The following is a 24,971-nucleotide window of genomic DNA, read 5'->3' as shown; positions in this document are numbered from 1 at the left end:
AAGGGCAAAGTACACTCACTCAGTGCATTTATGAAAATAGAAAAGATGCTGAAAAACTAAAAAATAATAAGCTCAGGTATGATAGAGGTACAGAAAGCATGCATATTTATTATATAATATATATTTTATAATATCTAATATATATATATATATATATATATATATATATATATATATATATATATATATATATATATATATATATATTTTTTTTTTTTTTTTACCATGGTTAGGTCTTCAGTTTTGGCCTCTGCGAGACGTTCTAACATGAGACGGATCTGTGCCCGTCAAACATTTTCAGTTACCAGTGTGAAAGTGAGTTACACTTGTCACATATTATATATATATATTTATTTATATTATATATATATATATATATATATATATATATATATATATATATATATATATATATATATATATATATAAAAAAATATATATATTATTTTTTTTTGCCTTCATGTTGGAGTGCACTGTCCTTTCAGATAGATATATTTTGTGGCAGCTGAATGCAGTGGCAGAAGGAATAAAACATTTACTTCATTGGGGCGTTTCAACTTCCTATATAATTATATTAATATACAACTCACAAAGATAAGCTGCATATGCTTCTATGTAGCTGTCTTGTCATTATAATCAAGCAACACAGACGTCAGTACATCGCTTCACAAACTGGTACTGACATCAGCCAACAGAAATGAGTGTCTTTCTGTCATCTGTCATCATGAAGAAAAGATTAAGAATGCCCCCTGGCGCTGCCATCCTTCCTCCCCTACAGCATTTCATTCATTGCATAGCTTAACTTTTTGTTGGTCAAAAAGTTAAGAATTGTATTCCCCTGCTCCCAAGGTAGGTAACATAAAACAAGGACGGTATTCACCTTTAGGCCTGGGTGGACGCTTCCTCCGGTCTCTGAATGCAGCACCTGACTGCAGGGCCTCCAGCAGACAATCCATCACTCCTGTCTCATCATTCTCTGCGGGGGGGGGGGACAAAGAAAAAAAAAAAAATGAAAGGACTGGGGGAATGAGGGTTGCCATAGCAATGTCAAAGAATACAGGGATAAAAAAGGCCACTATGTCATGACTAAAACCAGCAATTTTAAAATCAGACAAGCTTTTAACTTGCTCATAAATCAGCTTTACTTTTACTCTGAACTCAGTCTCGTTTTGTGGTTTTGTTGCCGTCCAATAAAATGGATCAAAGTTCAATTGATTAATCTCAGGCCATTGCCTTTTATAGTGAAAATGAACAATAACTCTCTGCCGAATAACACCATTCTCATATTGGAACCGATAACAGGACAATTGCGCTACTCGTAAATCACCTTTCCTTATTTGAGGATTGGTCATTCTTGGCATTTCTATTCCTGCACAAAACAGCTGTTATTAGAAGTGACTTGAGTTACATAAACTACCACTTAAAGCATGTATGTGACACATCATTAAAGTTAACAACATTAACCTGTTGTTTCAATATACAATATAAAACAGTTTCAGATTCTGATACCCTCAATAACTTGTAGTTAAGAAATCTGTAAACCAATATCACAAATGAGTATTCAGCATAACATACTGTAAGTGTGACACACAATAATGCATATGCAAAGACAGGTGGAAAGAGCATGTTTAACATATACTAGTTGAGTCCCTAGCTCTACCAAGAGTAAAGTCACTTTATTCTGCAACACTTGATCGAAGTTCAACTGGACGGATAGTAAATTGTGGTAACTCTGATGTGCCATGGCATGAGATCAGCTAGTGCTACTGTAGGTGACAGTATGTGATAGTTTGCATGTTTCTATACCTTGATGGTATCAATAACATAATTCATGCCTGCCCCACAAGGTCAACAAGGTAAAATGTTAACATGTTTACTATAAGTTTCATTTTTCACAGGCCAGCGATAGCCTAGGCCATTTGATAAAATTGCATTGGTTTCTCATAAACTCCTTTGTAGCAGAAAGGATTTTACTGGGTTTCCTGTATTGCAGGATCCCACCAGATGGTCACTAGAGTAACATAAGCATCAGCAATTGGTAACTTCTGCACCACTACTGAAATAGCCTTGAAAATATTGTTTGAATTACGGAACAATATCCCCAGGAAAAATATAAATAGTTCCCAAGGTGCTAGTGCCTTTACCGAATACATTTAAACAAAAAACCCTTTTTATACAAAAAAATCTGTTTTATTACATGGTACATAATTTTTTTTATAAAACTTATCTGCAGAAATGGTTTTTGGTCCCCAACTAAAAACAAGACTCAAAGCTCAACTAATTCCAACATGGCCATTTCAACAGTGTTGCTTAGCAGAACATGCCACACATTAAAGACACATTAATAACCTGGGAGAATGTTAGTACGTGTACGTTAATGGGCTCCAGTCATAATGGACTGCAGTGCTGATTGAGCAATTGTCAGAAAAAATGAACATAAGTCAGGTCTCTGGATCCCAGAAAAAGGTCAATATATTCTAGTATTTGTGGCATTTTTCAACCCGGTTCTCCCTTTCACATCTTTGTACTTACACAGATGACAAGGCCACTGTGAATGCAATCAATCATTGTTTCAGGGCTCTCAGAAACTAGTATTCACACAATTGACATTTTGTAGACAAAAATACCAATCACAGAAAAAAGGTTTTATCTAAAAGGAATCACATCTGAAAAGCAAAACACACCATTGACCTTTATTAGCTGCTCTTCGTTTTAAATAGGATACGCCTTCCAAAGAGACCCAATGCAATCTTCAGGAATGAAATGATCTAAATACAGCATATACATACACACACACACACACAAACACACACAGCGGCATTATAGTTAGGGTTCAGTAGGCAGTTTAATGTTAACCCCAATTTCTGTACTTCGCTCTGCTCAGATATGCATGTTCTGAGATCGAGATAGTGAAAACATTTTAAAAATCTGTGTTTTTTGCTATTTTTATTTTATTTATTTATTTTTTTAGGTCTCCAGCTTCCAAACAGTTTTTCATGTCAGTTTGAGAGGGCAGCACCAACAACACGGATCAACCAAGAGTTTTTCATGTCACGCTGTATGAGCAACAGAACACAGTTTAATGGGAGGGATGGCATCACCATCACAGTTGGGATGTATACGTTGTACTGTAATACCAGTATATTCTGTATTCTCCACTGCTTTAAAACTATGTTGGCAGATAGCACACCCATGTGTTCTGTAAATATCCATCCTTACGCAGTGCGACTTCCTTGACAGCATCCCAGTAGATTTCTAGGGAGCACTTAGAGGTAATACACCTAGTGGACCATGATGATAGATGTCTCTTGTGTTATCTGCAGAGCGCTGTTGTTCCTCTCAATTGATGATGGTTGTCTGTGGTTGCTTGTGTTGCCTTGCCCCTTCCATTGCTTGTAAGGGGGTGGGAGGGAATGGAGAATTAGGATTAAAAATCTTAACATCGTATTTCCCTACTTTCATCATTTTAATATATTTGCAATATATATATATATATATATATATATATATATATATATATATATATATATATATACACACACACACACACATGCACATCTATCTATCTATCTATCTATCTATCTATATATATATATATATATATATATATATATATATATATATATATATATATATATATATATATATACAGTACTGTGCAAAAGTTTTAGGCAGGTGTGAAAAAATGCTGTAAAGTAAGAATGCTTTCAAAAATAGACATGTTAATAGTTTATATTTATCAATTAACTAAATGCAAAGTGAGTGAACAGAAGAAAAATCAAAATCAAATCCATATTTGGTGTGACCACCCTTTGCCTTCAAAACAGCATCAATTCTTCTAGGTACACTTGCACAGTCAGGGATTTTGTAGGCATATAGTCAGGTGTATGATTAAACAATTATACCAAACAGGTGCTAATGATCATCAATTCAATAAGTAGGTTGAAACACTATCATTAACTGAAACAGAAACAGCTGTGTAGAAGGATTAAACTGGGTGAGGAACAGCCAAACAGCTAACAAGGTGAGGTTGCTGAAGACAGTTTACTGTCAAAAGTCATACACCATGGCAAGACTGAGCACAGCAACAAGACACAAGGTAGTTATACTGCATCAGCAAGGTCTCTCCCAGGCAGAAATTTCAAGGCAGAGAGGGATTTCCAGATGTGCTATCCAAGCTCTTTTGAAGAAGCACAAAGAAACGAGCAACGTTGAGGACCGTAGACGCAGTGGTTGGCCAAGGAAACTTACTGCAGCAGATGAAAGACACATCATGCTTACTTCCCTTCGCATCAACTGAGAATTGGCAGAAAACAGTGGGACCCTGGTACACCCATCTACTGTCCAGAGAAATCTGGTCAGAAATGGCCTTCATGGAAGACTTGCAGCCAAAAAGCCATACCTCCGACATGGAAACAAGGCCAAGCAACTCAAATATTCACGAAAACACAGGAACTGGGGTGCAGAAAAATGGCAGCAGGTGCTCTGGACTAACGAGTCAAAATTTGAAATATTTGGCTGTAGCAGAAGGCAGTTTGTTCGCCGAAGGGCTGGAGAGCGGTACACGAATGAGTGTCTGCAGGCAACAGTGAAGCATGGTTGAAGTTCCTTGCAAGTCTGGGGCTGCATTTATGCAAATGGAGTTGGGGATTTGGTCAGATTTAATGGTCTCCTCACTGCTGAGAAGTACAGGCAGATATTTATCCATCATGCAATACCATCAGGGAGGCATCTGATTGGCCCCAAATTTATTCTGCAGCATGACAACAACCCCAAACATACACCGAAAGTCATTAAGAACTATCTTCAGCGTAAATAAGAACAAGTCCTGGAATTGATGGTATGGTCCCCACAGAGCCCTGATCTCAACATCATCGAGTCTGTCTGGGATTACATGAAGAGAGAGAAGCAACTGAGGCTGCCTAAATCCACAGAAGAACTGTGGTTAGTTCTCCAAGATGTTTGGGCCAACCTACCTGCCAAGTTCCTTCAAAAACTGTGTGCAAGTGTACCTAGAAGAATTGATGCTGTTTTGAAGGCAAAGGGTGGTCACACCAAATATTGATTTGATGTAGATTTTTCTTCTGTTCACTCACTTTGCATTTTGTTAATTGATAAATATAATCTATTAACATGTCTATTTTTGAAAGCATTCTTGCTTTACAGCATTTTTTCACATCTGCCTAAAACTTTTGCACAGTACTGTATATATATATATATATATATATATATATATATATATATATATATATATATATATATATATATACACACACACACACACACACACACACACACACACACTTTTTTTTTTTACTATGCTGTGCAATTTAATTTATTTGTGAAGATTGGGAGATTAAAATTAACCACCTTTTAGAAAATACATATGGTACACATCCTTGACATTACACATGGCATTTTCCCCACTCTTCATGGATTTCAGTTTGACCCTTTTCAATAAAGCCACTTTGTAATCCACTAGCCTTTCTGAGAATTGTGAATGGATAAAAAAAAAAAAGCACTTTATTGATAATTATTTTATTTACCAACCTCCAATAAAATATGTCCTTGCTGTATGTGATATGGTTTGAATGTCTAATACGGTATGATACTCTTACTGAGCTGCAGAGCTGTTTTAGTATAGCTTGATTCAGATTGATTTTGCTGTACTTTTGAAATAAGTGCCATGAAACAACTACTGACAGGCTGCTTTACTCTGTGTTCAATGTGAGACACCATTCGGGGCAGAGGGTACAACTGGTGTGGAATCAAGTTAGCTGGATGCTGCTGCTCCAATTGCTACTGCCACAGTATTTTAAAGATGTGAATGACCAGATTTATAGTGTAGTGTACATTATTATAAGAAATCAGGCTTTTGTAAGGGTTTTAAAAACGCATAGAAAATAAACTGAACCAATTCCAGGTAATTGTACAAAGCAATCGTGCTTAACTAAAATGCCTGAATCCTGATTGCCAAGCAAACAGTATCAATTCCCCTAGTATTAGGATTGGTACAGTACAGGGAGCTTTATAAATTGGAGTCTGACATGCATTGGAAGGAATGTAGGTCTTTGAATCCCCTGGATAGTTAGCTCTGGTTCTATTTTATTTATTCATCTTTAATACAAAGTAGAAAACCAAAAGGATACACTTCCTAAAATATTACCTTTAAGTGAGGCCAGAACTAATGCACACTCTCTATATTTGTGAGAAAGGGAAGAGGAGAAGCACAAACTTTACTCTACCTCATTCTGAAAACCAGGCTCTGTAAAGAACGCCCTGATTAGAACAGCTTGTTTCATAAATAGCAGTCAGAGTGATGCACAAAGCACCTGCCAAAATGATTGAGTTCTCAATTATGTTACAATAAATTTGGTTGATGATATCAGTGTTGCAGTTCTTTAGAGTGATAAGATAAAAATAATTGATCGGTGTGCTTTCCACCAAGTACATGAGTAGCATGATCAAACGAGTCACATGCAACTAATGGTATGTTTAGAACGGTTGGCCTTTACTATTTAGGCTACACTGTAAACATGTTTTTGTACAGGTGTGGCTTCTTCGAGGAATCGGAAAATAATCAGTGAAGTAAATAAACTAACACTGTCACTATAATCCTTGGATATGAAACTTTTCACTTTATTTTTTTAGTGTCATGACTTTTCAGCCGGCACAACATAATAAACATTTTAAATAACTGAATATTCCAATCTAATAAAATAAATAAAATAACCGAGTTCTACATTTGAATGGGTACAATATCGAAAGGCAGAACCAGAAAAAATGTTGCTAACTAGCGTTTTTAAAGTGGAAGCGCAGATAAAAAGTAATGATACAAATGCAGTAATGTATACTTTTTGTAATAAAAACAACAACAAACTATTGCTTTAAGAATTACAGACACCATTTACTTCATGTACCCTGCCCATGATGGGAAACAGCACTGTGTGCCCAAGGGAAGTCCATAGCAAGACCCACAAGACTAACAAGTGAACAAAACAGCACATCACATGTTGATGCCAGTTCCCAACGGCTGTGATTCTGGGAAAGCTCATGGATGCAGGTCCTTCTCTGCCTTTAACGTGTCAGAAGCAAGGCTGCTAAAGCAATTAGCAGAGTGTTCTGAATTCAGCTTTACAGAACGATCACCAGAGTGGCATGACTTCATTAAATCCAGAGCAACAGCAAAAAGGTTATACCATGCTGAAAACTATTTGTGAAGAAAGCAGACTGTCAGATATTGTACAGCAAGAACCGGTGTGGGCGTGCGTGCAAGAGAGAAAGAAAGAGAGAGAAAATAAGGATGGAGTTTTCAAGAGATACATTTAAAAGAGAAAAGGAAAACTAAAAACGTACATGAATGTGACAGACTGCCTAGGTAGTAATGAAGATTGCTGAGAACAAGGAATATGATTAGAACTAATTGCTGTGAAATAGATTTGAAATGGTATAGAACCAGGCCTTCTGTGAAGTGACAAGGTGGAAGCACAGGGTATAATCTTCCTTTGAAGATAATACCAGGGAACGAGGCTTTGATGCTCACAGCTTTGCTCGTTCGATTTCTGTCTTTCCTAATTTTTGAAGCACCTTTGAGTGTGTAGGTTTCACTAGATGTGTACTGAACATTTTGCTTTTCAAATGAAAAAAAGAAAAAACTGACTCAAGCATACACACGATACACAAACAGAAAATGAATCCTAAATAGAACATGCTCATATGTGTTACCGTATACTGCCTGATGTACTCCATTAAATGTTACACAGAGGTTATACTCAAGTGCATATTATGATGCCTGAGGTAGATTTTCTGTAGTAAGGTTAACTATAAACACTCAAACATTGAGATATAAAGTAGAACTAAAATAATCTGAATTCAGTTTTTTGATGAGAATCCTGTAGATGTCTTTTGTGTTCTCACGAAGGTTGGTTGATAATGACAGTTTATGAGCAACATGTTTTTAAACTCCTTTACATTCTGACTTTCTCCCTAGTCCTTCAGACACATCTGCTTTTTCGCTTGTTGAATATTTTAAATAAAGCCATACCACTGGTGCCTTCCACAATAGAGGGAGGACTGAAATAAAATAATTTTGGTGGCTACTTTTATGACATGGCACTTACAACCCCCCCACCCCCCACCCCCACCAAACCCTTGCATTTCTTTGTAGACAACTAGCTTGTAGCAGTGGTGCAGATTCTTTTTAACATTAGATAACTCAGAAACACGGTTATTACGGATATTGATTACTGACAGTATTGTTTCAGTGCTATCATTAAATAAGGCTATGAATATTAAAATCATGGTTTGTACCAGGGTAGGACTGCAATCAGTACTCAGTCAGGTTTTATGCAGGTCATTAAGGATTACAGACCAATTGGCTAATCAAGTATGTATTAAACCCTGGAATGGGTGAAACTGCTATGGAATTGGAGTCCATCCTTAATCTGGTATCATGATAGGTTTGTGCTTCTTTCAAAGTTGCACAAATGAGTGCTACATAGCAAATAGAAGTGCACAATTATATACAGTTGCCAAGAAGAATGTTCTTAGACCAGAGGTATATTACATGCTAGAGCAAGCAGTACAGTTAATTAACATAATCCAAAGGGAATTGCTGTCAGAATATTCAACATACCTGAATTCTGGGAAACAAACTTACTGTAAGTCTTGGCTTCTTATTTCATCCTAAGCCAAGGCCTAATGGCCCTCAATAGGCTGAAACAAGTGAAAGAAACTTGCTTTGAAACAATTAAGTTCTTACCAGTATTCATTTCCAGCAAACGCTGCTTCTTCTTCTGCTGCCTCTCCAGCTTCTCCCTTTCTGCCTGCTCTTTTGCGATTTTGACACGTCTCTGCTTCTCCTCAGCTTCTCTCCTTTTCGCATTCTCCTTCACTGCTTGCTGCACAGAATCAAAAGATAAAAAAAAAGAAGTGGGCCAGATTAAATGGAGAAGATGGACACTGGAACTTAAAGATCGGGGAGATGGCTTTGGCATTTTATTAGCAGCCTTTGACACCTATTTGGTGACACTGAGTATTCGCTGAGGTACTGTATGCTCTTTTCATTGCGGTTGCATATGAATGTTGGAACATGTATAACTTTTAAATGAAGTACAATAAGACTTGTTTTATTCTTACCAGCTGGTGTCTTGTAAAAGTGTTGACATCTCTTTTAGGTCGAGCCCCCCTTTGCTAAATATTGGCACTGACTCTTACTCAGTGACACTATTATTAGATAAGAACCGGAATTATCTTTTTTAATATCCAATCTGCCATCTGTGCAAGATGTATAAAATGTTCATATTCTTCAATACAGCTCCATGATTTGCTGACACAATACATAGGAGACGAGAGGATTTGATATAATCAGAATATAAAATTAATTTAAGCAGAATAACTATTACATAACATTACAAAAAATGGAGCTTTAATTATATTACAGGATAAATCGAATTCTTTAGGAGAGCATCAAATAAAGATCACATGTTTTTCCAATGCTTTTTTGTGGTTCCTAGTAAAAGCATGAAGCTCAATAGTGTCTGTGTACAATCCACTGATCAGTAATCTTGAGGCCAACAAATTCATTTAACTTATATGTGTATAAATACATGTATGAACAGATTAAAAGGGTCTGCTGTGAGATGCTGACAGTGTATGGTATATTTTTAAAGAAACCGTAGGTTCAAATGTCACTAATATATTAGTATATCTTTATTCATTCATTTATTTACTTTTTTTTAACATTTCCGTTCTAATGTTTGCTATCATTCTGGGTGGTTCTGGTTTGCTCCAATATTGAATCATTATAATTCTCTACATCTCCCTTTACCTTGCTTTGAACTGGGCTTCAGAGCCCAAGTACCTGCTCTGTACAGCCTTGCTCATTCCTTTCAAATCACATGACCTTCCCACTGTGCCAGACCTGCAGTATGTCTGAGAGCTGTAACACTCCATGCCAAACGTCCTGACTAGAAATCAGAGCACCACTGACCTCAATGGATCAAACTATTTCTGAAATACATTTCCAATAGTTTACTCCATGCTTCAGACAATAAATTGCTAGTTGAAAGTAAAAGATGGAGTCTCAACATATAAACCTTAAAAGGTAAAAAATATTTTGTTCCAAACGGTTTGTGTGTTTTTAATTGGGTGTTCACTTTGTGAGTGGTTAAAATAATAGACAGGCACTGCATACGTAGTCTACATAAATACAGTGGAAGGTGCCTGATAGCATTTTGGTTTATATAAACCTCTGTTTATTGTCACAAGACTGAAGTGTCCACATCACATTATAATGGGAGTCAACAGGAATGAACCCAATAATGTCAAAACGCATATGTAACAGTCCCACTCCACTAAACATCACTTAATGACTTCCAGCCATAATTCATATGTAGCCTATTTATTATCATTACATTGAACTTAACTAACCCTTCCTTGATCCAGTAGCAATTAACAACGTGCTGCTTTGCTTGCCCCATAACCAATCATTGCTGTATCCAATAACAAATCAAACTTACTGTTTTGTGTTGTTTAGACTTTACCAGTATTTTATGTGCAATATGCATTGTGGTAAATAATTGACAGTTTAGATTCCATTAAACAAGTACAGTATAATCAAGTTATTTATAATGCATGTTTCAGGGATGTCGGTGTCAAAATACACATCAAATGTAGTTTATGAATCTACAATAACATTGAAAGCTATACATTCCAGTACCTGAACAATATTTTGGACCCACTGTACTGTACATCGGTATCATTTACACTTTAGATAAACAGATACAAAAAATCCAAACAGCTAGCATGTAAGAGATCAATTTAAGATACAGAACACCACATCTGAATACACTGTATAAGTATATTATATGGGAGTGAAATCAGGATATATTCTGAGGTGCAAACTATAGTGTCACATGATAGTGTTTTAACAAATCATGAGACAGATTTTAAAACCAAGGTTTAATATGTATATACGTGTGTTTGTGTGTGTGTGTGTGTGTGTGTGTGTGTGTGTGTGTGTGTGTGTACAATGTATATGCATGTACTTAAAGTTTAAAGTTTATTTATATAGTACCTTTTCCCACAGTGTCTCAAAGTGCTTTACAATACAATAAAAAAACAACAATACAATAATAATCAACATACAATAAAAAACAACAAAGCAACAACTCTGTTTAAAAACAGAAATACAGTGAACGAAAGTTTAAAATAATAATAGAATGATACATAAAATCAGGATTCAAAAGCTAAATCTAAAAAAATGAGTTCGATTTAAAAACATTAAGTGACTCGCTTCTCTGATGTTGGATGGCAATCTATTAGTCTTGGTGCGTTATAGCTAAAAGATCTTTCACCCTTTCTCTTGGTCTTAATCTTTGGAATAGGCAAAAGGCTGCAGTCGGCTGACCTTAGAGCACGGACAGGTGCACATGGGCACAGGAGTTCTTTTAGAGTCAGAAGCCAGACCATGGGGTGCCTTGTAAGTTAGCAGCAAGACCTTAAAATCAATTTGAAAATGTATCGGAGGCCAGTGAAGTGCAGCCGGTACTGGAGTTATGTGGTCTCTTCTTTGTTCTATTTAGCACCCTGGAAGCTGGTATCAAACGCTGCACTTACTCCCACTTAGATCTAACAGAACCAGAACAGATATATGACCGGAGTCTGCGCTCAACAGTAAATCATTCAGCACTTTGACTAGGGCAGTCTCTGTACTGTGACCAGATCTAAAGCGTGATTTAAAGTTTTCAAGTATTACAAATAAATACAGTTTAAGTATCACCAAGAAATATATTGAGTTGGTCAGCTACCTTCTTCTCTAAAACCTTAGCGGCAAAAGGTAACTTGGATATATGTCTAAAGTTGCTTAAAATAGTAGGATCTAAGTTAGATTTTCTGAGTATGGGCTTAACCAGGGCAGTTTAAAAGCAGCAGGAACTATTCCAGTTGACAAAGATTTATTTATAATTTCCAAAATTCATTTTTTTCCACAGATCATTAAAAAAGTCTTTGAGGAATTTAGTGTGGATTGGATCTAAAATACAAGTGGAGGAGTTCATCTTCATCACTAATTTATTCAGGTCTTGTAACGTGATAGGAGAAAATGATTCCATGACAGAACCAACTGGTCTATTGGGTACATTCAAATTCAAGTTAGGCCATTCTGAGAGATATGATCCCTGATCTTGATCATTTTATTGTGAAAATAATTAATAACTTTTTCACACTTAGCAGGTATGGCTTCAATCAAAGGTACAGTAGAAGATGGGTTAGCTCATTTTTCATTGGTTGAAAAAAGAACCCTAGAGTAATTTTTATTTGTGTTTATAACAGTGGAAAAATATGAGCTTTTGGCTACCCTCAAGCATTACTGAAATTCACCTGATGCTGTTTCCAAATTTCAAAATGGATAAACAGTTTTGTAGTCCTCCATCTGCGTTCTAATTTACAACCTTCGTTTTCATCTGGTGTATGTCAGCAGTTACCCAAGGTGACGTTTGTTTAGAGGGGACAGTGCAAATTGTGACTACTATAGCTGTCAACTAACAATGACTGAGAAGGAGTGAGCGGTGATAACCTTAATATATTATAAAACTTGGATGTAGTTAAAGGGTTTATTGAAAAAGTTTTATAAGAATGAACTTCTCTTATTTTGTAAGGGCAACTCAATATTAAAAAGAATAGCAAGATGGTCGGAGGTAGCAAGATCTAATTTTGATAGATTATGAACACTTAAGCCCCTAGAGATGACCAAGTCTAAAGCATGGGCATGATTGTGCGTAGGCCCTAAAACATGTTGGGTGTAATCTAAAGAATCTAAAAGCCTTATCAACTCTACAGACAGTGAACAAGATTCATTATCAATATGTATATTAAAATCCCCAACTAAAAGGACCCTACTATGCTTAGTAGTGTTGACAATTAGCAAACTCTGTTAAGAAATATGAACTATATTTTGGCAGTCGGTATATAACAATGAGAACAGGTAATTTAATATTTAGTATTATTAATAAGTGTTCAAATGAGGAATAATCTTCATTATTACCCTGTTTGATGTTGTGAGTACTGTGACAGATAGCAGCGATTCCACCCCATCGGCCCACAGAGAGTGACTTCTGGAAAACAATATACTTTGGAGGAGAAGCCTCTATCAGTGAGATGTTATCATCAGTACCCAGCCAAGTTTCAGTTAGGCATAAATAATAAAAAAACAATATAATATATATATATATATATATATATATATATATATATATATATATATATATATATATATATATATATGTATATATGCCAGGAATGTAAGAGTAGTGCAAAATGTAAAGTTCTTTTAAGAGGCAATGATTGAGCCACATTAGTGAGCATGTTAGCAAGACTATTAGAACACGCCCCTAAAGACTTACACACTGACATATAGCAATGGGAACTATTTGATAATATGACGTCAATTTTATGAAATCGGTTGGTAATTGTTTTCCCGTCCACAACCACCTCCTGTTTAAATAACTAGCTATGTAGCTTTCAATGTTTTCTGCCAGTCTCCTTGCCCCCCATTTATTTTGATGTAGCCCATCTTTCCTGTAATAACCAGATGTTCCCCAAAATCAATCCCAGTTGTTTATAAAACCAATACCTTCTTTTGTACACCAGTCTGCTAACAACTTCTTCAGGGATCCTGTTCTGCTGTATGCTTCATCCCCCATGCCAAAAACTGGTAATAATCCTGACATAAAAGTTTTGCCTCCAAAATCTACCTGCAATGTATGTATGTATGCCCTTTTCTTTAGGGAACTCTTCTGTAAACTGATACAAAGTGGGTACAACGGCATATAGATCCTTTATATATATAATTTATATTTAAAAAAAAAAAAAAATTGTAGAAGTGTTACTAATGTCATACCAGTATCTGTGTAATAAGATCTCATGTGTTTTTCATATTTTTTGGTCTGTGTATTTTTCTATTTTTTTTTTTTTTTTCACACACCCAGTGTGTTTTGAATCAGGTTAGATATGGAATACTGATCATATTTATAATGACTGCTGTTCCTGACTCTGCTGGTTTATTTGAGAACAAGGTGTCATCGGCCAACAACTATAACAAAACGTAACCCTGATTTGAAAATGGCATTTTAACATGTTTCACTTTGTTTTAATTTGTTTGCAGCAAATGGAAGTCAAAGGCTTGGTTATAATCATTAATAAAAAAAATACAAAACAATTCTTAAACCTCCCACACAACAGAACACAGCACATTCGATGCACGATAACATTGTAGACGCATGAAAATATTGTAGATGCACAATAACTTTCCCGATGTGGCCATTCACCAGGGTGTTACTGTTATTTAACAAGTGTTCCCATAGAGCTAATATGGCAAGTACGAAATAACCCACGACAGGGTGTGCAATAAGACAATTCTTACAGTACATCCTGGAGTGGGTTACTTTGCTTATAAAATGGCTAAAAAAAGTGAAAATAATTACAAAAACAAGCTTTTTTAAGGAAACTATTTGAAATGAATAATGTATCCTTCCACTGAAAAAAAAAAATCATTGAATACACATATTTTGTACTTTTTTTATTTGCCATAAAACCATTACATTGAACACTCCCTTTTAAAGTAACATTTTCGAGATAAAATGACATTTGGGAATTGAAAGCAGACTGATTTCCCACACCTGAGGGAGGATTCACGAACATCTAAACACTGCACTTGAACTTGACATCAAGGGAGGAGCTTCTGAGTGTTTTTTTTTTTTGGTTTGTTTTGTGCAGGAAATGATCCTACTCAGGTTTTGCAGTGTTCAATAGAAGCTGATCAATAATTTCAGAGGCTATTTTCACATCGATGGCCAGTAAACAGCATCATTTCCCTAGATTGCAAACCAGCATTAGATATGTGGACTAAACAATCTTCCCATCAGTGGGGAGCACAATAGAATTCTTGTTTAAAAACCCAACGGTTGTGTCAGAAGAGAGCAGGAGATTTTCATTTTGTTTTAAATGTTTCTGAAATCGGACGATAGTGGTGAGATGTATCTGTTGTGTCTAATTTAAACACTGCATACTCATTAGTCAGTTTTATGAGGCGATAATTAGTTTAATAAGTAGATATCACTGCTGCATATATGTTACATTCTGAGTGAGTCTTGTGTTGTGATTTCTAAAATGGCTCTTGAATAAAGTGTTACTGCTACTTCTTACCTCAAAGTTTTTTGTTCTGTTCTCTGACTAAATACCACAGTATATTTGCCACATTCTGCAATTCTTAGTGACAGGTGAAAAAAACAGATTGTTGAGTGATTTAAATGCCGTTTCAGTTGTATGTTGACATTTTTACCTACAGAAACAGTGTTTAGATTATTGTTACTGTTAAGGTGTAGTAATATTAATAGATCAGGTAAGTAAGCTGGTTTATGATGTCATAGCCGTGCGGTAAGACAATTCTTACCGCACCGTCATGTGATCTTGTTAAGCCAATCACAGCACTTAATTTATCCAAGCCATTTTATAAAATCCACTAATCAAAGGTGCACCATTTGTGTAGTAATCTGCATCCGATTTATAGTATAGAACAAGCAGACTGTCCATTTCTCTTCAGCAGAGAACAAGCTAGTGCATCCATACATGTGTGTGGTGTTTTGTTTTTTTTTTTTTTTTTTTTTTTTTGCAAATACTCTGGCTGGCTTCCCAGCATGCTAAATGCTAAAATTCAAAACTAGGCAAGGGTGACAATTATATTCTAATTAGCTTAAAAGAGAACAATACTTCAAATCCCTTCTGAGCGGCAAGCTCTTTTATGGCAATTTTCAAGACACTAACAATTTTGGCCAAGAAGGACACACTGTAAAACTGCTGTACTGCAGTATACTGGACATTGCACAACAGCTGCCACTTACATTGACAAATAAACAGACATACCAAAACCAGTTTTTGTTAACAGAACAAAGTAAAGTCCTACTACGAATTCTAAGACTACAACAAATGTGAAATAATTACTCCAATAATTTGCTTTGAATGCAAATCGCTGGAAGAGTTGCAGGCAGCACAGTTACATGATTTGTATCAAAAAACCCATAAACTTACCATAAACATAGATCTGAAGTTGCTCAAGTCGGTGAATAACTCTTCAGCTGATGTCTTCTTTGAGTCAATGGCGTAATACTCCACCAGGTTCTGGTAAAACGTACCCATGTTATTATGCATAACAACCAGCTTCTGATACTGCTCCCTGGCCTGCTTGGAGAAGCTGTAAAGCCACTGTTAAGGACACCCAACATACATCATGCAGCTCTGTTCATATATACTGTAGCGTGGAGTCCAGCCTTAATTAAACAGTCCCCACAGTCACCAAAGGGGCATACCAGTTGTGGCTGGCTATTCAAGAGGCCTCATATATACACGCACTGGGTTTAAAAAAAACCCACTAAATCTGTGATTAACTGGCTGGGACAAATATACACTTGTTTTGCTGTATATGAACTGACACGAAGAAAAGGACTTTTTAAAAATTAAAATATTTTGGGCTGTGTTCAAGAAATAAATTACAATAAGATGTGATTTTAATTGTAATGTTAACAGCTGGGTATGTCAACATGTCCAGAATATATGATAATTAAGACAAATTAGACATAAAACATTAATTACGTGACACAACAGCTACAAAGGGAAATCTGGGGAAAAAGTCAAAATCGTAGTAGGGTTATAAATATGTGCATTGAAGCATATCCAAGAACTGAACTCACACTTCAGTAAGTGCCCCCCCCCCCCCCCACCCATAGCATCATCATGAGCTGCCATGTTGTCTTCACATCTTGACTTTCTAGCTTTCAGAAACTGCTACAGCCAAAAGAGTCATCTTAAATCACAGTTCTGTAGCAACAAAGAGCCAGGCAATTCTGCAGGGTACTTTGGCAGCACAATCATAAGTCAGAATTGGCTGTTGTTACATAGGCAGTCATACACAGGCTGCTGTATGGAAACATACCAGCTTGTTGATAAATGTGAGAGTAAAGTACTACTCCTCCTCTCAGATCTTTTCTATACAGTCCATTTGCAATGGTCATACCCAAGTAAATCCATCCTGTTGCTGCTGGTATGTTTCAGATGCTTCATACTTTATAGTACATGCTTTAACACGTTACAGAATTAGTTGTTTATGTGCAGATTTTGTTGGATAGTCGACACTGCCGATTTCACTTCACTCATTCTTCCCTCTCTCAAATTCCCAGTTCTTATTTACAGTTGCTTTGTAGAAATGTATATCCACATTGTGACTTTTCAGATCTTGACTGGTAGATCAATGCTAATGTGTTCAGTTCAGGGTTGAAGGTTACACTTTTACATGCACTTTGTTAAATTAAGTGCTGTAATCTGCCCACCCATCCCTTTTGCATATCATGGTGTCGATCAAATTTCCTATCAGTGCGATATATTTCTGCCCTCATGATGGATTCAGAGCTCAGACTGAATCAGTATGGTAAAATATGCAATCCTATCTGACTTCTTCCTATTACAGTTTATTGGACAGTACCATTTGCAGTTTGACTTTTGAATGATGAGCAATTTGTAAAGAAGCTCCACTACATGCAAAAGCAATCACATTATAATGATCTAAAGTTAAAGTATGGCATCCCATGTCAAATGCTTTGGTGAAATCAATGAAGCTCACTGAATAAATGTTGGTTCAAACCCTATTCCTTTCATCACAGGTTAGTCATTATTTTGTCGATCTATGGTTCCATTTTCTTGTTCTAAAATAAAATCTGCCAGCACTTTGGTCATGAAATACTACATTTTGCATTCAGCTGAACTTGCAAGTAAATGAAAATAATGTGGTGAATCAGTTTGTTTTTACTCTTTCAGGCTTGTAAATTCAAGAAGTCTGAATGTGAGATCTGCGGCTGCAAGGCAGGCATCGTTAGGGATACCATCAGTAATGTCCAGCCTCATAATACCAGTGGAATTACATTGACGATTACGGAATCAGAAAGACTAGTGAGTCACTGGAATTATTGTTACTGAAGTATCTCTATTTTAAATACAATGATGGGTGGAGGGTACCTCGAAATGAGTGTGAGGTTTAAAAGCAAACTCATAAGAATGAAATAAGGGTGTCTCTCAGTGCACATAAAGTTGAATGTTTGCAAATGTTCAAAACAGGTATATAAACACACAACAAAAAAGGTGGATAAAACAATGTATCGTAATCTCCCCAATAAGATGGCATTGTTTGAACAACAGTAGTGTATCTGAACAGTTCATCCCTGATGTGATACCCTCTTAGCATGTTCTACAATCAGAGATGCCAACTTATGAAAGTAGAAAATAGTAGCATATAGTAGTAGAAATATTTGTTTTAAGGCCAGTGGCTGCTAGCCTCTAGAAATGAAAGGTTCTTAGGCTCTGGAAAGCCAGTTACCTCATTTTTAAAGTGAGTTAAACCTCAAAACCCATTTGCACAAACATACAGTAACGGGGAGTGTCAGATTCTGCTTATTGCTGGTGTTTCTTGTCCCTATGTGAGTGATACAGTCATGACTACTACCACGTTTCACAGAGAAGTCTGCCCGGCAGTATTCACGGTAGATGTGAGATTGAGACACTTGACTTCTTTTAATGAATGACCGTTCTGTGGTAAATTCCTCTCGATATTTCTGACAAGCTAACCCCGATCTTTTAGACGGAGGAGAGTGACACTTTTTGCTTGATTTGTAATTCCTATTTTAATAACTCATAAGTAAGGCTGGGATTTTGTCATGGAAAGTTGTTCAAAATCATGAAGGAAGAGGGAAATGGTGTGTGATGTCACAGGGATGAACAGTACCTACATAAACATAATATGAATCTGTCTATAGAAGTAGGAAAAAGGGAAAATTAATCTAAATAGGGCTAAAAAAAAGTATACAGTTACATAATTACATATTCTGAGTGGGTTAATTCTGGACAAGATTATGAACTTTGTCTGCAAGGATGATAGAAATAGTTTGCAATTGAATTACACAAGGATTGTGAATGCTAATGAGTTCATTAGTAGTCTGTTGCCTCTGATATTCAGACACAGGATGTAGTGGCTCAGTAGGCTTGGATCTGTAATTGCACGTGGGATGACAAACTGTTTCCAGCAGAGCTTTGTCCTTCCTGTTTCTGATTTCCTGCTGTCCTGTATTTAGCAGTTCCGTGGGTTAAACACATCAGCATCAGTCAGCTCCCTGTGACAGACTGAAGTGCAGATGGGATCACACATCCCTGCACTTTGCTGAAGCCTTAACCTTTTCATCAGGCTCCCCTTGCTTAAGTAATGTATTGTACCTCAAGTGCACTCCCCTAATTAGTATGCTCACCAAGCGTTACCAGAAACATATGCAAAACCACTGTTTCTAAATGAGGACCAGTCTGCTGGGACAAGAAATAGATGAATGTTACATGAATGTTTCCTTTTTTAGATCAAAATTCAGGTAAATTAAACAATATGCTTCCCCCCATTCCTTTGTACTATTGAATTAAAGCCGACTCAAAAAAAGGCCAAACAACAGTCATATAATGACATCCCGTAATTCACTGCCAGCCTATCCAAGCTACACCAATGTGAAGTCTTAGTGCTACAGAGCTGGGACTAGACATTTTATACTGGAGACTGAAAGTTAAACTGATATTGCAAGACATACTGTATACTGATTAATGGATTGAAAATGTAAAATATATTGTGTTGTTTTTGTAGATATATTAGTTATATGACCACATATGGCAGGTCAATTTCATGGCCACCAACACATTTAGTATATAGTGTATATATAACTCTTCAAAATATGAAGTCACAAATTATGCCACAAAACGGATAGTTTCAGTTACAATACTCACATAGCCACAAGGTGTCAGCCCACATGTCACTCAAAGTAAAGGGTGCCGTTAGATTTTCCTTGATGATTTCTATTAAATTAAAAATCTGAAGTTGGCATATTATATCGTTGATATGATATCAGATGTACCAACAGTGGCAGTATGCTCCCCTCATGAGGAAGCTTAAAATATTGGTAAGGATTTAGAACACTAATCTAGACAGATCAGCTGTCAAAAAAAAAAAAAAAAAAAAACACAATAGTTTACCATTTAAACCCTAGCTTGTTGGAGAGAAAACAACGAGAGGACAGATGCCGGGGGGGGGGGGGGGGGGGGGGTTGCTTGTCAGTCTAATCAGTAAAGAATCTCATGAACTTTTATGTAGCTGTGACATTTGGAGAAATGTTAATCCACACTGGAGATAAGAGATCATCAGGCTCCAGGCAACTAGTTGGTGATATACTGTCTTGCATGTGTTTCCACAAATAGTTTTGATTAGAGTCTAGGTACAACAGCCTGAAATCCACTTTAGTAAATTTTAACAAAAGCTTGCATATTTCACTGAAATGCAATCTGCAAATCCCCTTCTAAATCCCATTTGTAAAGGCGACCTTACTGCAAAAAGAGGTGGCGATTGCAGGGTCAGTGTTTAATTTAGTCATGGCTCGAGTAAGCCCGCTATAAACAATGTGCAGGTTTTCAGAAATGCTTTCAGAAGCTGACACTTAAGCTCTGCATGTTTGAGTGCCAGAGTTGAAGCTGCCTCAATATTAATATAAGGGTATATGCAAATGCATCCTAAATGTTAAATAAACCTATAGCTAACTGACTGATGCTTGGTGACCACTGTAACTGTCAGAAAGGATATGGACAGCTTTGTCACAAACTTGTCATACATGTCCTCTGTAGGGGGAAAGGTCTCCAAATCCTTTTCAAGCTGTAGAAGCTGTCGCTCCATCTGCTTAAGGTTCTTCTCCAGGTTTTCTGCTGAGACTAAAATAAAAGATGAAAAAAAAAAAAAATGAAAGCATTAAACCTCACAGCAGAATGCTGTAAATGTACAAAAGCAGAAGCATAAATACATAAATAATTACTGTATAAAAATAAGTCCTTTTTGTGGTTTCTCGCTTTTAAATTACATTTAGACAATTTAAATTGTGATTTATTTGTGTTCTATTGGTTAAAGTTTTTAAATAATTTTTTTCCATTTTTCACAGTAAATTCTGCTTTATTTTTTTCCTTTTCAACATGGACTTATTAGGATAGACAGAATTGTGCTGTCAAGCAAAAATAATTCTGTGGCACTGTCAGATCTCACACCCTGCTGTTGCTCCTTGGAACATTTTTGATCAAAAAACAGTTTCTTTCAATCTTGCTGTGCATGAACATGACATAATAGAAAAATGCAAAACTAGCCAGAAACAATGATACTGCTAGCTCTATCATCTTGCTTACCAATAAACCACTACTGTAATGAATCACCTTGAACTATAATTTTTTGTCTGAAACAACTGCATGTAAAGTAATTACTGGAGACACTACTGACAAGAACACTCTGCTGCACGTGATGCAAAATGACTCAAACAATGCAAAGGTTTTACATTTTAAAACCATGGGGTGGCTATTCTTTTAAGTATATATTTTTAATTAAAGGTGTAATAAAACAGATTGCTTTCATGCAGCAATCAGATTTTAAATGGAAAGACACACTAATTTTTTAGTCTTAAGTCAAGTGTAAGTTCCCATTATAGTCATACAACTGGCTGACCAAGTAACTGGTGCAGAAAGACTTTATAGCAACACATGTAGTACTGTAGTTTGGATCTCTTCCCCGATAATGGGATAAGAAATATCTGAGGCTCTGGGTACTGTCAAGTTAAGGGTATTTTTCAATGCAAGTTTCAAATGCATGACAGTGAGAGAGGCATGGCATAGCCCCGCTGGATTAAAGAACAAAAGCCCTAATGTCTCTGCAGACACTTCATGCAGCAGTTGTCACAGGTTTGACCTTTACTTTAAAATACTAAATTTGATGACAAGCATAAGCATGAATTATCACCCTGCAATTTTACCCATGTTTAACTACTACAGTTTAATACCAAATGAAAATGAGAGAGGAGAAACAGCATATGGAAGAAATAGGGTACAACATGGCATCTCTTGTCATATCAATTTTCTACTGCATCTTTAAAGTAATTGATTGTTTACATGCAAGAAACAATAAACACAAGCATCATTCAAATAACCTACATGTCATTTACAAGTACGCAACTACTGTACATTATATCTTGGCTGAATCGTAGCAGTGAAATGGGTGAGATTTGAAGAAAAAAAAAAACAAAAAAAAAAAACACAAAAAAACAAACGAACAAAAAAAACCAAACATTTGTTCCAAAGTCATGTGGCACTCCAGGGTCCTTTCCTCTTTTGGGAACTAGCGATTTATGTATCATACATTATAACAGTGAATGCCTTTGTATTATTCCTGTAATTTCTCATTTACACAAATTTCCTTTAAAACAGAAAAACAAGACAAAACACCGCAATATATTACTTTTCATAAGAGAGTGAATACTTCAGAGACTAGAACTCACTACAGACTCATTGAAAACTGCATTTCTGTCTAAGAAAGAAATTGAGACATCAAACACTGATGTGTGTAGTACTGTATATGTTCCAATGTAGCTTCATCATAGCCTGCTTATATGACCACAGCAGCTACTTCTCACTTTGATTACCTTTCATCCAACGAAGGGAGATGTGTCTAATACGGGATGACAACACAGCGAGTACAAAACATATGTGTGTATCTTCGAGTAAAGATAAAGAATGTTGTTTTAACAACACAACATGTTTTGTAGGTTCAGTTGAAGCTTATTTGAATTACTTATTTTTTAAATGTGTCTTTTAATTAAATTGAGGAACATTTTTAGAAGACCAATAAATCAGAATTTTTACATGATACAAAATGTATTATTCTTGTATCGTACGACTCCCAAGTTGCAAAAAATATGTTATTGCCAACTGTTTTCAGAGAACACACATTGCCTGCAGTACTTGATTACTAATGCCAGCGTAATAACAACCTGAGGGAATCAGTCAGTTCTTTGAGAGAATAAATTGGTAGTTTAATATTTATTTGATGCCTGATATAGACAAGTATTCCTTCTTCATTCCCATGTTTTTCAGCTCTGTAAAATACATGTCAATACGTCAGAGAAACTGATGCTTTAAGAAAAAACAGAAAAGAACATTTACTCCACAGGCAAATTCCATGGCTCCTGTCCTTCATGCATCACCATCAAACTAACAAGATGCTTAGTCCTTGAGGTCCTTGCATATCTTTTGTCTCTAGTTTTCCAATGGGAGTAAGACAACTTTAGTAATCTATTTTAAAGAAAACTATTATTAGTTTTTAGTTACATATACTGTGGAAATCTGTCAATTCTTATAAAAAAAACAAAACAAAAACAAAAACAACAGCATTGAGATGAAACAAGAGTAAGAAAGATGAAAAACAAGCTAATGACAAAATGGCTAAACTCATTTCAGATCTGTATACGGTTTCTTACATACATACACATGGTATGTTTTGCCCTTTATGGCTACTACAACTGTTATTCATTATTATATGTTCTTCTTGAGAGTCTAACAACACAGCACATCTTTTTAAACAAGAAGTTTATTGCCATGAACAGGAGATATACATAATAGGATACTATAGATGAGAATGCAGGAGAGCTCAAGAATCAGAAATGTGAAGGCAGGGTGTTTTAAAGGCTGTTTTTATCCTCACTGTTGCCTGACAAAAACCCAACTGCAGGGCTTTTACAGAGCTAAAAGTTTCTTTCTCCTTCATTAAGAGGGACTTTGAAAATGTAACTGTTTTCAAGGCAGACAAGGAGAGTTATTTACTATGCAATGCACTTTATAAAAGAGTATTAATATTGACGTTAATTTTGCAAAACTAGAATCAAACATCTACTGCAAGTAATTCAATTCAAGGCATCAAGTGTTCTCATTTAAAATCTTGAGGAAATTATTTGAAAATGGGATGCAGTTATACCCTAAGAAGTCAGTACACATACAACAATGTACCGAGTTACGTGTTATTGAAATGTATTGAGTCTGCAGATGCATTTATTGAGAAAGTTGCAGATGTGTGTTACACAGTCTATGTAATACAGAGCTAGAGTGTACAGAAAAATTGTGCGCTCAAATCTCCTATAGATTTGCATAATATTTTAGGGCAGGCAACTGTTTACATCTACAACAGATGTACTTCTATTGACTCAATCATAAATTCTGAGCTGGAACTTTTATATAAGGGGTGGACAGTTCTGGTCCTCAAGGTCCAGCGCCCTCGTGGTCTTTATTCTACCTATACTCTGAATTATTTCATTGAACAAATGCTTTCAGTTCTTAATTACCTAATTGCTTGATGATATCGATAAAGCCTGGAAGACAGGGCAGTATTTGTGAACCCCTGTTTCACATGATCAATGCAACACTCAACGGCATTTATTGAGAAAGTTGCAGATGTTTGTTACACAGTCTATGTAATACGAAGCTAGAGTGGAAGCCAGTATAAAACAACAGGATCCAAGGAAGGGACTTTCAAATTGAAAGGCACAAAAGCTTATTTACTTTTATATTTTTAAACAAGTTAATAAAAGTTATTAATGTTTTTATTATATTACTTTTCATTCAAAAGATACAAATCCCACCTACCTAATCATAGTTTGGCATTTGTAGCCAAAGGATGTAACAATGTACAATTATAGTAAGGTTAGATATTAATGTTTGCATGGCTAAAGTACTTTGAATTGTACAACTTACTGTAAACCACATAACAGAGGGACTGCAAATCGAGTCACTGACTTTACTGATCTGTCTTTATTAGTACCTGGACTACTTACAATAAAATGCTTAGTACAGTACATATGCAGATTCTTTCTGGAAGATCCCAGTTTAAAAGGTGAAACTCTCCTGGTTCTGCCTCATGCTGCATGGTGAGAAAATGAACATGGGAATTCTGGCTGTACTGTTATAGAGCAATTAATTAGCCTATGATATATTTACATTTTCTAAGATCTAGGAAATTCACAAAGATTATTAGGAATGGAAAAGAC

General features: G+C 35.9%; 1 pseudogene; it reads right to left on the bottom strand.

The window, feature by feature from the left end:
* Nucleotides 1-821: 821 nt before the first annotated feature.
* The window catches only part of LOC121321104, a 247,435-nt pseudogene continuing 223,285 nt past the window's right edge, over nt 822-24,971 (bottom strand).

This window comes from Polyodon spathula, chromosome 9 (genome assembly GCF_017654505.1).
Source record: "Polyodon spathula isolate WHYD16114869_AA chromosome 9, ASM1765450v1, whole genome shotgun sequence".
Taxonomy (NCBI): Eukaryota; Metazoa; Chordata; class Actinopteri; order Acipenseriformes; family Polyodontidae; genus Polyodon; species Polyodon spathula.
The sequence above is the reverse complement of the archived record's forward strand: the minus strand, read 5'-3'. Positions and strand labels throughout refer to the sequence as shown.